Below are 15,463 nucleotides of genomic sequence, written 5' to 3' on the forward strand. Positions count from 1 at the left end.
GTGAATGTCAATGTCAATGTATATGGATGTGGATGTATTTTATTTTAAAAAATATTAATAATTTATACAGGGTATGAATTAATAAAATATATATTTATTTTATGAAAATAGTTATTATGCGATAGTAATAAACCGTCGCTAATATAATCATTATTTCCTTGCATTTTATTAGCAACGGGATAACCTGTCACATATATATGTTAGTGGCATCTTTAGCGACGATTTAAACTGTTGCGAATGCATTATTGATTTAATTTTGTTTTGTTGCGACGTTTAAGACCATCACTAATAATATTTTTTGTGACGTCAAACATCATCTCTAAAAAAGTTTTTGGTAACGGCATCCTAAATCGTTGCTAAAAGTTATCTTTTTCTCACTTTTGTGTCCGATTAAACCATCGTGAAAATACTTTTGTCACGTCCCCTACCGCCACCCTTCATTTCCCGTCGCTACTTCGTCGCAAAAAAATCTTTTGCGACAACATGTGGACCTTTTCCGACGTTTGAGACTGTCGCAAATGGTCTAATTTTTAGTAGTGTAACTTACACCTACCTAGTTTAGTGACATTTTTCAAAAAATGTCATTACTATTAAAGTTTAGTGGCATCTGTTGATAAATGTTACTAAAATGATTTCTTGTGTCATTCTTTTATAAAATGTCATAAAATTGATGCTACTAGATCACATTTTTGTTGTAGTTATATAGTACTTCTTTATTGAAACGTCACTAGAGTCTTTTATGTTTGTGGCTATGTGACATTTTTCTAAAACATGGTACCAAATATTATTTTTGTGGCATTTTCTAAAAACGTGCCACTTGTATAGTGCTACTAAAGTATGTTTTTATTGTAGTAGCAAAATGAAACAAATTCGATTGGGCGAACTATATAGTGTTGCCAAAAATAGTCGCTAAAACCATAATTTTTTGTTTTTTTTTTTTTTTTTATCAGCAAAAGAAACTTTATTGATAAAGAAAGCAAGATACATGCGAAAACTTACATCAATAAAGAAGGGAAGTGCAAAGAGCATCATAACTAACCTTACCAATCCCAACTAGGTTGACACTGATAATGAAGCGTAATCCTTTACTAGCACTTAACCCAAGATTGGTGAGGAACCAATCAAAAGAACCAAAAGAGAGGAAGGGAAAAAACAACACAAGTAGGGAAAAACAACACAAAACATGACTATAGGCCTTGTTTTGATCAAGGCACATCCCAATATCAATTCAAATTTAGCTGCTACCCCTCATAGCTACTGATTTGTGGCTTTGTACATCATCATGTCAATGCACTCCAGCAGCTACATACCAATCAGGTTACATTCACAGACAGCAACATACATTCCAAGGGAGCATCACTGGTGCCAGAGTAACAGCTTCAGACCAACTTCCAATCTGCATATATACCAATCTGCTACATACCAATCTGCTAAAAATGACCAGCGTCCAATATATCTTAGCTAAAAATGACAGCAACATCTGCTACACTCCAACAATCTGCTACATACCAATCTGCATCAGACCAGCTACCTTCCATATTGATGACAGGTTTACCTTCACACTAATGACATAACAGCCATAAACCTATGTCATACAACCTTTCACCTGCTTCAAGTTTGTGACAATATCATGCACTGTGTAATTCACCCCCTTAACATTTGACTTAACCCATAATGTAATTCTTACTTTCAATAGCTCTACTATCTGTGCAAAATCTGCATTACCATTGTTAAATAAGCATTCATTCCTAAGTTTACATAAGGACCATAACATGGCCAAAGGGACCACCTTCCAAATGTTGAACTCCTTCTTCCTTAATTTCATACCTGACCACCAATTAAGCAAAACAACCACAGACCCTGGTGTTACCCACTGCACTTCCCACCAGCTTACCAACTCAGACCATAACTTCCATACCAATGGGCATAAAAGCAACTCTACCTCTGCTTTGCAAAATACACATAGGGAGCTGACATTGACAGGTAGAGCTCCAATCCTTTGCATAAATTCTGCAGTTTTGATTCTCCCTTTCCAAGCTAACCAGCTGAAGAAATGAGCCTTTGGGGGTGCTGCATTTTTCCACAGGAACTTTGAAATGTGAATCATGGATCCATTAACTAATTCCAACCTTTTCCACACTGAAGCCACAAAGAATACTCCAGAATTACTAGCTCTCCACAAACAGCTATCTTCAGTTAGAGGATTTAAATTAGGAACCTTTGCTAATAATACATTTAGCCTTTGAACTTCCTTCTCCTCCCAACCTAAGAGTGATCTTCTAAATACCAACTTCCAGTCACTGCCCAACCCTTTCCTTTGGTAGAAAAACTGCAAGGAACCTTTCTTCTCCACTGATAAACTAAACAGTCTAGGAAGCTCACACCTAAGACTCATATCATTGAACCATTTATCCGTCCAAAAATGAATCATTTCCCTATTTCCAATGATAATCCTGAAGTTTTGTGAGAAAAACTCTGCCACTACACTATTTGATGAGGCTAATGATGCAGTATCCTTCCACATTGTAGATACCATTGCAGCTGACACTGGTTCTAGTTTCCACATGCCCCCAATCCCACCATATCTGCTACATACCACCATTTTCCATAGTGGCTGATGCTGTCGACCATACCTCCACAACCATTTTATCATTAAACACACGTTAACATCACCAAGACTTCTCACACCTAACCCCCTTTGGGCTTTACTTTTACACACCTCCTTCCATTGAACTAAGAGAATTTTCCTTTGAATTTCAGAACCTCCCCACAAGAAGTTTGATTGAATCCTATCAATTGCTTTAGCAACATGAACAGGCATTTTAAAGATAGATAGAAAATGCACTGGTAAACTTGATAATACGGACTTAATTAGGGTCAATCTACCAGCAAAAGACAAGAATCTCCTCTTCCAAGATGCTAACTTCTTTTTAAACTTCTCCACCACTGGTTGCCAAGTACTTCTTCTCCTTGGATTGGCCCCTAAAGGTAAGCCAACATATGACAGAGGTAGACTCTGGCTAAGGCAATTCAGGTTGTTAGCAAACTCCTTAACTAACTCCTTTTCCACAAATTATACTTTTATGAAAATTAATCTTGAGGCCTGACATGACTTCAAAACACCTCAAAATTCTTTTAAGCACCATGATTTCATCCCATTTGGCTTCACAAAAAATAATAGTGTCATCTGTAAATTGTAAATGAGAGATTTTCAGTTCTCGATGACCAACTGAAGCTCCTCTAATCTGCCCCTTTTCTTTGGCTCTTTCTAACAAAATATTTAAACCTTCTGCCACTATATTAAAGAGGAAAGGCGATAGTGGATCTCCTTGTCTTAAACCCTTCTGAGGAGAAAACTCTGTTGTGGGTGACCCATTTACAAGCACTGAAATCCTTGACGTAGAAATGCAGGACCTAATCCAACCCACCTATTTTTCACCAAACCCAAAATTTTTCATCATTGATAGCAAAAACTCCCAGTTAACTGTAGACCGTCTGAACTCTCTCCGCACGCGAGGGAGCGAATTGGGTTCTAGCTACTACAGTTCGTACTCCTGTCACGGTTCTAAATCTAATCTCATAAAGTGCAATGTAAGACTGATAAATCACCAAAGAGTCCAAATCCGACAAATCGTTTTGGAAAATCGATTTTAATCAAAAAGCGCCAAACATGGACTGCTTTGCCAAATTTCAGAGTCGCCATCTAAATATTTTATTTTGAAAAATTTAGGAAACCCTGACTCGTGCCAAAGGCCATGTGTCCTTCATTACCAAAGTTACCTCGGCTTGGGAACTTGGGTACGAGAAGGGAAGGTCCTGAAATAAGCACCCCACTCGCCCGATCAAAGATCGACCTCAATTAACATGATACGTTGTTTTGAAAACACATGTGTTCTTGTTTGATTATTAGCTAGCTTACTATGTGATGCGCACAGCACACAAGTATAGACTAAATCACTCAATTTGAAACAAAACATCTCATGTTTGTTTTTCGAAAATGGTTTGAATTTACTACCCTCAAGTAGGCTAAAACGCGGATTTTCCACCCTCAAGTGGGCTTAAGAAAACATGATTTCTCACTCCACAAAGTGGGCTTAAAACTCACATTTTGATGAATTGTTCCAATTCAAGCAATAAAGCCTTCATCCATAGGCATTCATGCAGTTAATCAATTAAGCACATAGCCTCATGGCAAGCATGCTATCATGGCAGTCACTTACACACATGCAAGAATGCTAAAGCATAAACACTTACAGTGTACTCCAAGCCAAAACATAAAACTAGTTAAAAATCATACATGATCCTAGCTATGTTAAAATGTCTAATGCAACACATGCAAAAATGCAACTAAAATAGGCTCGGCTATCTAAGATGGCATATGAATGCGACATTTGATACATGTATTCAAATAGAAATTGAAATACAATGCAGTTTGAATGATGCGCCGAGCCCGGTGCATGCGATACGAATGAATGATGCACGTATGCAAAGTATAAGTATGCTAATTGAAACATGCCCTAAAACTAACCATCAAAAGCTGATAAGTAAAAGGGAGCAAGACGTTGGGTTGGAAGACATGCATCACACACACGCACACTTATTACAACATTTTCCCTCTCGACGGAGGGTCCAAATAATAAGCTAACTAGTTACGCTAATTAAACTAATTATTACAAACCAAAACTAATTAAGTATTCCTAGTTAACTAATTATTACAAAACAAATCGATGAATTAAGCGCATTAGCTAATTAAGTAAAAAATTGACGAATTAGCTAACTAAGTAAAACAGCTAAAGCAGTTTAAAAGAGGCCCTCGGGGCGAGGGGTGCACGCATGCTCGATCGCCTCGCTCGGAAATCCATTACTGCGCCCAGAATTGCCTCTGTTTGCATTTGATTTGATCTCTGGAAAGTGTACCAACTTGTAGATTGCTTTTGTTCCAACATGGGGACCTCCTGGTGGGTTGCCGACCAGAAAAAGGGGCTATAGACCAGAAAAACTGGTTATAGACCAGAAAAAGTGATCAGTCGACCACCCTTACTGGTCGGCCAACCAGAAATTTTGCCAAGCTCCAGTTTTGCTGCAACAGAGAACAACAACGGGCATAGCAGTGTATTTGCAAGATATGTATGCACAACCACCCTCCCTATCATTTCTCAAGCTCAAGAGAGTGCGGTACTCGACTCTTCGGCCACCAACCAAGCATCGCAATGCACGATGGCCGAGAAGTCAAATTTGCACAAGTCAATGTCAATGAATACACAAATAACACATAAGGGCCTCCATTTCTATCATGCTTGATCAAGAGGGTCGGCGACCAAAAAATGCTACACATTTCATCACTTTTAGTATAAAACGTGCGACATTCCTCGTGTTTGGATTAACGTCTGATCCAAACACAATACAATGCAAACAACGTATGCTCATCTTTCAATGCTAAAGTGGCATGCACAAGACTCTATCATGCAATCAATGCATGCATGGCATGTTAAAAGGCTAAGGCACCAAAACTAGTGAAGTGTATTACACATGAAGCATGCATCATCAATCTCAAATGGTCAAACCTACGTCATGCCACAACAACGGTACAACCATGCTGAAAATGAAGCACCAAAAGCTACAACAATATGCTCATGCATCGGCTCGCAAGCTAGGCATTAAGCACAACTCTCAAGCACAATGAAGAAGTGATAAACAAGAGAGTATGGCAGAGATGTAGGCACTGAAATTGCATACCAAATGATGACATATCATGCAAACAACACAAGTATGGCATGCTAAAGGCCCCAAAACTCAAGGCTAGCAAGACCAACTACATTATAGCTATTCAAAGCATGAACCACATGACCAAAACCATTCAAATCAGACCTAAAGCATGCTAAATTAGAGCAAAAAATAAGCTAGAGTGAAGCATACGCATGCTAGAATGAAAGGCCAAAAACATGCTTGAACTAAGCAAATTCAAATCACAAAGACATGCTACTTTGCAAGGCTACAAGTAGGATTACACTACAAGTATAAGAAGCATGCAAGAGGTGTCCAAGACAACCAAAAAAAGAATTATGGTAGGTCTGAAAAGTCACAAAAATGAGCCTAAACAAAGCCTCTAAGAAGTAGAAACACATGCTCCTTTGGAGGGCCATCAACACATGCAAACAAGAGAAGAGGAGGGGGGACCACCCCCACCCATATGGGACCTCAAAACCACATTTCCACCACTGAAATTCCCCTGGAATTCAGTGGTAGGAGGGCCAAAAAGAGATGGTCTCAAAGGCCTTAAAAGATGGCACAAAACAAGGCAGAACAAGCCACCAAATGGGGTAAACCACCCCTAACTCAAACAAAGCCTTAAACAACCATTTTAAACACTTCAAAATAGAACTTTTTTCAGTTGAAAGCTAAGTAAAAAAAAACATGCAAGGATGGCCAAATAAGCAATGAAAATGAATCTTTAAAGAGGATATCAGACTCACCTTTGAAGCACAACAATAACAGCACCACTTTGAGCAAAAAAAAAAAACTAGCTTTTGAAGCTCCTACAAGTCCTCAAGCAACCTTAGCTCCAAGGTAGGGTCTTTGGCTAAGAGGGTTGTGTACAAAAATGCAAAGAAAATACACTTCTTAGCACAATATATATATATATAAAGAGAGACAGAGAGAGAGGGGGGAAATCTAGAGAGAGAATGATATTTTGGTCTCAGCAAAATCTGAACCTAGAAAAGGAAGAGAGAGACTCCCTCTTATAGAACTCCAAGCTTCAAGCTTCTTGGAGAAGCAAGAAGCTTGGTGCAATTCCTCCATACACATGTATGAAGGATGCAATCTATGCTCACTAGCTGGCATAGCTGGCACCCACAACATCTGCAGAAAGTGCAGAAAGGCCACCGACCAGTTAAAGTGGTCGACCGACCACCTTCCCTAGTCGACCGACCACCAAAAGTGGTCTACAGGGAATAAAACTGGTCGACAAGGGAGGAAGAGGGTCTACAAAGGGAGTAGAAGGTGGTGGTTGGCTGCCGACCACCCATCCTAGCTAGCCGACCACCAAAAGTGTCTGGCAGGGAAAAAAAGTGGTCTACAGGGGGGAAAACTGGTCTACACCCCTATTCCACCCTCCAGGCAAAGGGTAACAAGGTTTGGTTCAAAAACAAACCAAAAGGAAGAAAGACAAGAGTCTGTAAGGCAAGGCACTCAGCCGGAAGCCTCGAAAACTAGTCTACGGGCCACTACAAGTGGCCTACAAGAGGGAAAGGTAGCCTACGACTACAAAAAGTGGCCTACAGGCCTCTGTCTCCCTCTAGGCAAAGATAGCAAGGCATGGTCCAAAAACCAAGCCAAAAAGAGAAAGTTAAGAGGTCCCGAGACAAGGCTATAGACACCCCATTTTTGACCGACCTTAAGACTCAGACGTCACCGATTGAGTGCTTGGAGATGTTGCATATCGTGCTCGTTCAGAAGTTTCAGAGTCTCGGCTGCGAGCCTTGCCTCCGAACTTCCGGACTCTTTTGTGCTTTGCCTCGATTTGCGAACCAAGCTTCGTTTTCTCTGTTTTCTCTTCCCGAAGGAAGGGAGAGGTCCCGTAGATCATCTCTCAGTGGCTGTAGGCTACGTTTCGTGGTCGTAGGCCATTTTGCCTGATTGGAGTCTGGTTTTTGGTTTTTCGGAGCCGTTGGCCGTGTGCCTCGGTTCGGGACCACTTAATCACCTCTGTTTGCTCCGGTTTTTGGCATGCATCTTATTTACTCCCTTTTGAGGGACACTGTGGCTCGAGAAACCAACTTCGTGGTCGAACACCACTCCCGGTGCCTAACAGCCAGTTTTCGGGGCCTCGGGCTGCGCGTTTTGGCCCCCGAACCTTCATTCTGCATCGGTTTGGGTTCATTTTTGGCAGGGACCTCTGTTTCATTGGTAAAAAGGCCGTAGAAGGGTGGGAGGCCAGTAATTGTTCTGTCAGCCAACTTTATCCCTTCATCGCCCTCCGTCGCCCGTTTTTTCTCACTTCAAAGCCAATGTTGACCACCCTTGGGCCATTTTCTGGAACCCTAAATCCCATATTTGTGATGTACACATCTGGGAGGCCACCAAATTTCTGGCGACTACGAAGCAAAGGATGATAGGATGGCGAAGTACCAAGAATTGGTCAGAACAGAAATCAAGAAATTTGAAGTAATGAGGATAGAACAGATAGGCAGGGAAGAGAACGGCAGAGCAGACGAACTAGCAGGCTTTGCTTCAATGGCAGATACATCCATCCCTCATCCACTGCTCATCGACTACTTACCAAGACCAAGCATCGAAGACCCCGAAGCAGAAGAAGGATGCTGCACAGATCTAGGCCCCTCATGGATGGATCCCATCATACTATTCCTGAAAGATGGCGTCCTACCGGAAGAAAAGAAAGAAGCCAACAAAATAGAAGCAAAGTCACAGCGATTTTGGCTCTTCCCATCTTTAGCATTATACAAAAAGTCGTTCTCAGGACCCTATCTAAAGTGTGTCCACCCCAGCAAAGTGGAAGCATTCTTGTACGAGATACACAAAGGGGTGTGCGGAAGCCATCAAGGAGGAAGATCGCTAACTTACAGGGCCATTTCACAAGGATACTGGTGGCCATACATGCAGGCAGACTCAGAGAAATATGTGAAAAGTGCGAGAAATGCCAAAAATTTGCACACCAAATACATCAACCAGCTAGAGAACTCCTACCATTAACTAGCCCATGGCCTTTTGCAATGTGGGGCTTGGACATAGTAGGACCACTTCCAACCGCACCCGGCAACAGGAAGTTCTTTCTCGCAGCAACAAACTACGTCACAAAGTGGGTGGAAGCAGAAGCATTGGCGTCAATCAAGGAAAAAGACGTGAAGAAGTTCGTCTGGCAAAATATTATTACTCGATTCGACATACCTAAAACCCTCATATCAGACAACAGCACCCAGTTTGATGGCAAAATTTTCAGAAGCTTTTGTGAAGAATACAAAATAGAGTTCTACAATTCTACACCAGCGTATCCTCAAGCAAATGGCCAAGCAGAAGCATCAAATAAAGTTGTCTTGGATGGACTGAAGAAAAGGTTAGAGAAGGCAAAAGGCAAGTGGGCGGAAGAACTTCCTCATGTTTTATGGGCTTACCGTACTATACCACGACAATCAACTGGAGAAACACCATTCTCCTTAGCTTATGGCATGGAAGCAGTGATCCCACTGGAAGTTGGTCTCCCCACAATTCGAAGCGAAAATTTTGATCCTGACTTGAATGGCGAAGCCATAACTTTGGAACTCGACCTTGTGGAGGAAAGAAGAGAAAGAGCACTGGTTCACATTGCCTCGTATCAACAAGAGTTATCCAGGAAATACAATAAAACAGTTCATCCAAGACAATTCAAGGTTGGAGATTGGGTACTGCGCAAAGTAATGGGAAACACCTTGGTGCCCGAAGATGGCAAGTTAGGGCCTAATTGGGAAGGACCTTAGAAAGTGGTTGGATTAGCAGGCAAAGGGGCATACCACTTAGAAGACGAGGACGGCAAGACAATTCCCAGACCGTGGAATACTGCCAATCTCAAATTTTTTATTTTTAGCTTTTTCTTTTAAAAATTGGTGTAAATTTTTTTCTTCTCATCAATAAAATAAAGTCAATTCTTTTCAGCATAGTTATTTTCTGTAAAAGAAATTTTTAGCAAGTTAGAAACATTGTAAACATTTTATTCTAAGTTGGCAGGAAAAACCAACTTAGAGGTTGACTGGATTAAACCAACACCCCTCCTAAGCCCAGGATAAGGATCCAGGCTGCAGGACGTTTGGCCGGGATAACCAAACAACTTTACTTTAGGTTGGCTGGAAAAACCAATCTAAATGTTGGTTGGATTAAACCAACTCTTTGTACTCTTCAGCCGAAGTAAGGGTATGGCTGAAGAAGGGTTGGCTGGATTAAACCAACTCTTTGTACTCTTCAGCCAAAGTAAGGGTATGGCTGAAGAATGGTTGGCTGGATTAAACCAACTCTTTGTACTCTTCAGCCGAAGTAAGGGTATGGCTGAAGAGTGGTTGGCTAGATTAAACCAACTCTTTTGTTACTCTTCAGCCGAAGTAAAGGTATGGCCGAAGAGTGGTTGGCTGGATTACACCAACTCTTTGTACTCTTCAGCCAAAGTAAGGGTATAGCTGAAGAATGGTTGGTTGGATTAAACCAACTCTTTGTACTCTTCAGTCGAAGTAAGGGTATGGCTGAAGAATGGTTGGCTGGATTAAACCAACTCTTTGTACTCTTCAGCCGAAGTAAGGGTATGGCTGAAGAGTGGTTGGTTAGAGTAAACCAACTCTTTTATGACTCTTCAACCAAAGTAAGGGTATGGCCGAAGAGTGATTGGCTGGATTAAACCAACTTTTATTACTCTTCAACCGAAGTAAGGGTATGACTGAAGGGTGGTTGGCTGGACTAAACCAACTCCTAGTACTCTTTAGCCGAAGTAAGTACAATCGGCTAAAGAATGGTTGGCTGGACTAAACCAACTTAGCGGTTGGTAGAATTAAACCAACACTTTATACTCTTCAGCCGAAGTAATTATGTCGGCTAAAGAGTGGTTGGCTAGTAAGCGTAGTTAGATTGACCAGCTAAAACCGGAATAACAGTCAGAACAAAAAAAAAATGATTTCCATTGATCTAGTTTAGAAAGATTACATGGGAGGGGCTCGTAGCCCGGTTACAAGTCAAAGCAAACAAAAGAAAAAGAAAAATTACAGAATCAGTTGAAAAGATTCTCCAGATCGGCGTCAACATCAATAGGATCACCGGTGTCAGAGGTTAAAGCAGTCTCAGTTTGAAGCCCGGTCTCTATCGGAAGCACGGTTTCGGTTGTGAAATCTTCCGCCGTTAGCTCCAACCGAGCTGATTGATCATTTGTTTGCACGTTGACAGCCGGAGTTTCAGTTTGCTCATTTTCTTCATCATCAGACTCCTCAAGAAATTACTTCTGGAGATCGGCAGCATACTCCGCCAGTGAGTCCGGTATGAAATACTGTGGAGCATTGTAGACCTCGGTGTCAGGACCACTACCGAGCTGCTCCACAGCACCCCTCCAGCCACATTTGAAGAAAAGGTCCTTCGCAGCTTCGCACTGTTGGATATACAAGGCTTCACCTTCTTTGAAACCTCAGCTTTCAGCTTCCTCCAGCTTCTTCTCAAGCTCAGCTATTTCGGCTTTCTTTTTGCCTACAAGTTTGGCCAACTCGCGCAAGTATTTGTCTTTCACCGTTGCTGCAATTTTTTGTTTTTCTGCTTCAGCCGAGCTAACAAGTCCGGTCAAGCGACCGTTCTCGGACTGTAGCTCGGCTATCTGCTTCTTGGCTTGCTCCAGCTCGGCTGTCTTTGCCTCGGCATCTGCCATGGCCTGCCTGGTAGTCTTGCGGAGCTCCAACACTTTCTTATGTGCAATGTTGTTCTTCTGAATGGCCTGCAAAAGAGTAGTGACTCTCTTCAGCCGGACTGACAGTTTTCCCAAGTTAGACAAAGAAAAGGGAGTCACTTACCAGGATCATTGATTTTGTTGATGACCGGATGGCCTTCAGCTCGGTGTTTAGTTGTTTGTTGTGGTGCTCCATGTCTTTTGGAAGGCAAACACTCTTGGCTAGATTGAAAGCCATCAAGTGATCCTTCTCAGCAATAACCGAGTCAGTTTCCTGAATATCTCGACTTTGAAAGGTAAGACTTGGAGCCCATTTGGAGGAGTTAGCTCGGTCAGAGTACTCCGGTTGAGGGCTTGGTTGAGGGCTGGGCGGAAGAATGGTCTCATCCTCGTCAACAAGTCGTTGCTCGGTTTGGCTAGTCTGGGCACGCTTGTTCGCCCGAGATGAGGATGGCTGCTGGGATGGAAGGGCTACCACGGTCTCAGTCGTCTGACCGGTTTGTGGTACCTCGGGTCGGTTGGTCTCGGTCAAGAGGGCCCTGACTCTGTTTCTCTTGGCCATTTCTTCTTCAGCGGTCAGTGGGATTAGTTTGATTTCTGGCAAGGTTGGGTCCGGTTCTGGGGCCTCCTCTAGCAAAAAGTCGGTCACTCTCGCTTTTCGGCGGCCGCTGCATCTATAGGTCGGTTCGAACTTTAGCAGCTTGGCCCAACTACGTTCTAGATACCGTAGTGCGGCGTGTAAGGTTGCTAGATTTGGGTAGCTGTACAGAGACCGAAGGTGGGCAGAATCTACGAAAGGAAACAACTGTTAGTTCGGCTGAAAAATTGAGACCGAAATGTTGTAAAGCACGCAAGAAAACCGAAGTAATTATACCAGGTGTTCCTTTTTTCCAATTGATGCTTCGGCCAGGAATCTGGGCTTGGTGATCCTCAAAATTCCCAGACACCCAGAAAAAATCATCGTCATTCAAGTCTTTATCCAGTGTGTTTTTTATTATTTTCTCACGTCGACGACGTATCCTAAGATAGTACACCCAGCCGTCTTCCTTCGAACCAATGGAGTATTGGTGGAAGATTTCGGCCAGACCAAGGTTGAGACCGGCTTGGCGGTTTAATTCAGCTATTCCCATTATTATACGGTATGAATTGGTGGATAGTTGGGCTGGGCATAGTCTGGTTTGCCTAAGAAACTCACAAATTAAGGGTTGGACAGGAAATCGTAGTCCGGTTTCAATTATGGACAAGAGGGTGAAGGGGACAAAGCTTTCATTCCCCCAGGGTATGACATCTTTTTCGGCTAAAATTAGGTGAACGTCGTCAGGTATATTGTAATCTTTTCAGAATTCGGCTAGACCACCTGGCGTCTCTACTAGAAACCTATACTTCCACATTTATTGTATAAATTATGAATAAATTAGTTCGGTCCAAAAATTGTGCTTAGTAGCTCGGTTGAGCGCGCAGAGGAATGCCTGGGCAACCTAGGTCTGCAAAGTGGAAAACAAAGGTGTTAAGCACAGATCGTTGACCGTGCTACAAAATCAAAGTAAAGATAAAGAAGTCCTACTTCGGCCTATGGGGGATGCTACAGGGTTTATCTCGGTTCAGCAAAGTATATGGTAGCTCGGATTGAGCAAGGGGTTTGATAGATCGATTTGTGTTTGGGATTGGTTTTATACGGTTTGAACTACGGGTTTTGTTACCTCGGTCAAACCTATAGGGGCAGCTTTCTTAGTTCGGTTTAAAAACTAGGAAAACTGGCTTAGCCCCGAAGACTTAGCTCGGTCGAAGGCAAGGGTTTTCAGTTTGCTTAGCTCAAACTTAATTCGGTTCATTTATCTCGGTTAAAGTAAATCAGAAGGTGGTTTGACTTGGTGAAACTACTAGTTTTGTGTGAAGTGTTAGTCCGGTGGGTAGCCTGGCTATGCAGGCACCAGCTACAAACAACTTTTTAATTCGGTTATGTTGGGGTTGTGGATCAAAAGTGATGTTCTACAGGTTTCGTGAAGTTGAGTGGTTCTATTACATGTTTTTGCAGAAAAAACGAAGGCTAAATAGAGAAAGTGTTTGCAAAAAGCACACAAAACAAAATATGGATTGAACAAATACGAAAACAAACAGAGCAAGAAAGATGGATTTGCTTACTAGATTGAAGTAGAAGACCTGGAAATGGAAGCAACGGCAGTAAAAGAGGAACACGAAGCAAGCTTCACAGTTGCGAAAGTTGGAGAGCAATGGAGCTTGAAAGAGAGAATGAAGGAAATAAGAAATGCAGTGATGAATCCAAAAATGAGGAGATTGTTTTGTGAAAAGGACGAAAGTAGAAGGGCGGGAATTGTTCAAATTTTGCGAAGTACGAGGGCGGCGGGACAGCTGCAGAGGGCCAATCAGGACCAGCCACGTGTCATTAGAATAAGAATCGATTCAGTAGCTGTGATTGAAGGGACGTTCTGACCGAACAAGTACGGCCCGGTATGAATTTAGTTCGGCTGCAACAGAAGAGGAATCTTAGCTCGGCTGGAGGTCAGGTAATCCCAATCATGCTAGGCAGATGGAATTAAGGGGCAATTGAGAGGGTAATTTATGTGAAAATTGGGCCGAGCTGGGTAATGGGCCGTTATGAGCCGTAGTACAAAAGGCCGAGTAAAATGGCCATGTAAGTTACTCCGGTCGAGTGAATATTTTGAAGTTAGTCCGGTCCTAAGGCCGTAAAGCTAGTCCGGTCCGATAGAAGATCGAAGTTAGATCGGTCTAACGATGGATTGGAGTTAGGCCGGTCTTGGAGTTACACCGGTCATGACATGATAGTTCGGTCTAACCACGCCATGGGTTGTGCATGAGAAGCCGACGTAAGAGTAGTAAAGGAAGAGCTAGTTCGGCTTAGTCTGCCGCTATGCACAGTCATGTTTACTTCGGTCATATTGGAGTTCGGCCATGATAAAACCATCTCACTTGGTTTAAGCAGTGAGGGGGGTGTTGAAGGATAAGCATTATCTTTCAGGAGTATGAATCCTAGGAGGACTCTGCATGGAGGAGTAGAAGTCCTACTAGGATTGTGCCACACGAAACCCATAAAAGCTCACAAACATCACCTTTGGAGAGGTAATACACAACTTTGCTTTCTGAATACACAGAGCTTTTATCTATTTGTCAAGCTTACTGACTTAGGCATCGGAGAGGTTTCCGGCACACACCCGCCGGCTAGCTCACATTTGTGTTTTCAGTTGATAAAGCGACGACGTACAGAGGAGCGCAGACTTAATCAACAGGATTATACGAGAAGGTTTATTTATTTCCCGTACACACAACATAGTAAGTAACCTAATCTTAATACTCACAAACAACAATGTTAGGTGTTCAGAAAGAGTTTTTAAAGAAGTACTTAGAAAATAGAATGTGTAGAACATATTCATTTTAGAAATAATTGGTGAAATTCCATTTTAAGGAACGTATAAGGTATTAGATTTAAGGTCAAATATTATTTGGTGATAAAGACATGCCAGAAAAGTCACCGGCGCCAGCACCTGTCCTTGGCGGAAGGAGAGGTAATGGTAAGATAGAGAAATGTGTGACATTCAACAGATAGGGTATTAAATGAGTGACATGTGTCACATTTCAACAAAAAGATAGTTTAGCAAATTTCAACAGATAGAAAAATGAGGTTGGTAAGTATCAATTGATAGACAAATTAGGTGATATCAAGCTATAAACTAATAGGTTGATTTCAACAAATAGTTGTCATTTTAGACAAGTTATATCCTTTTAGCCTAAAGATATTAGAACTTAGGCCTAATGGCCCAAAAGATTTAAAATTTGACTTCCGGCCTAAGTGCAACACTTAACTACCGTGATAAGCTTCATGATACATTTTCGGTATACATACATTTTCCGCTCACAAAAGCATAACACAAATCCACCAGTACCTCAAAGCAATGGATTTAAGTTCAAGCACACAGGAAGACTCATATGGGAAACCATCCCTGTGTTTAGGACTCTTTAGATTGCTAGAAACAAAATAACTTCAGAGAATAAGGACCTTCATGGCTAAAATTAGTTGACTCG

Source organism: Camellia sinensis, chromosome 12, assembly GCF_055761805.1.
Source record: "Camellia sinensis isolate YWXY chromosome 12, ASM5576180v1, whole genome shotgun sequence".
NCBI classification, from domain to species: Eukaryota; Viridiplantae; Streptophyta; class Magnoliopsida; order Ericales; family Theaceae; genus Camellia; species Camellia sinensis.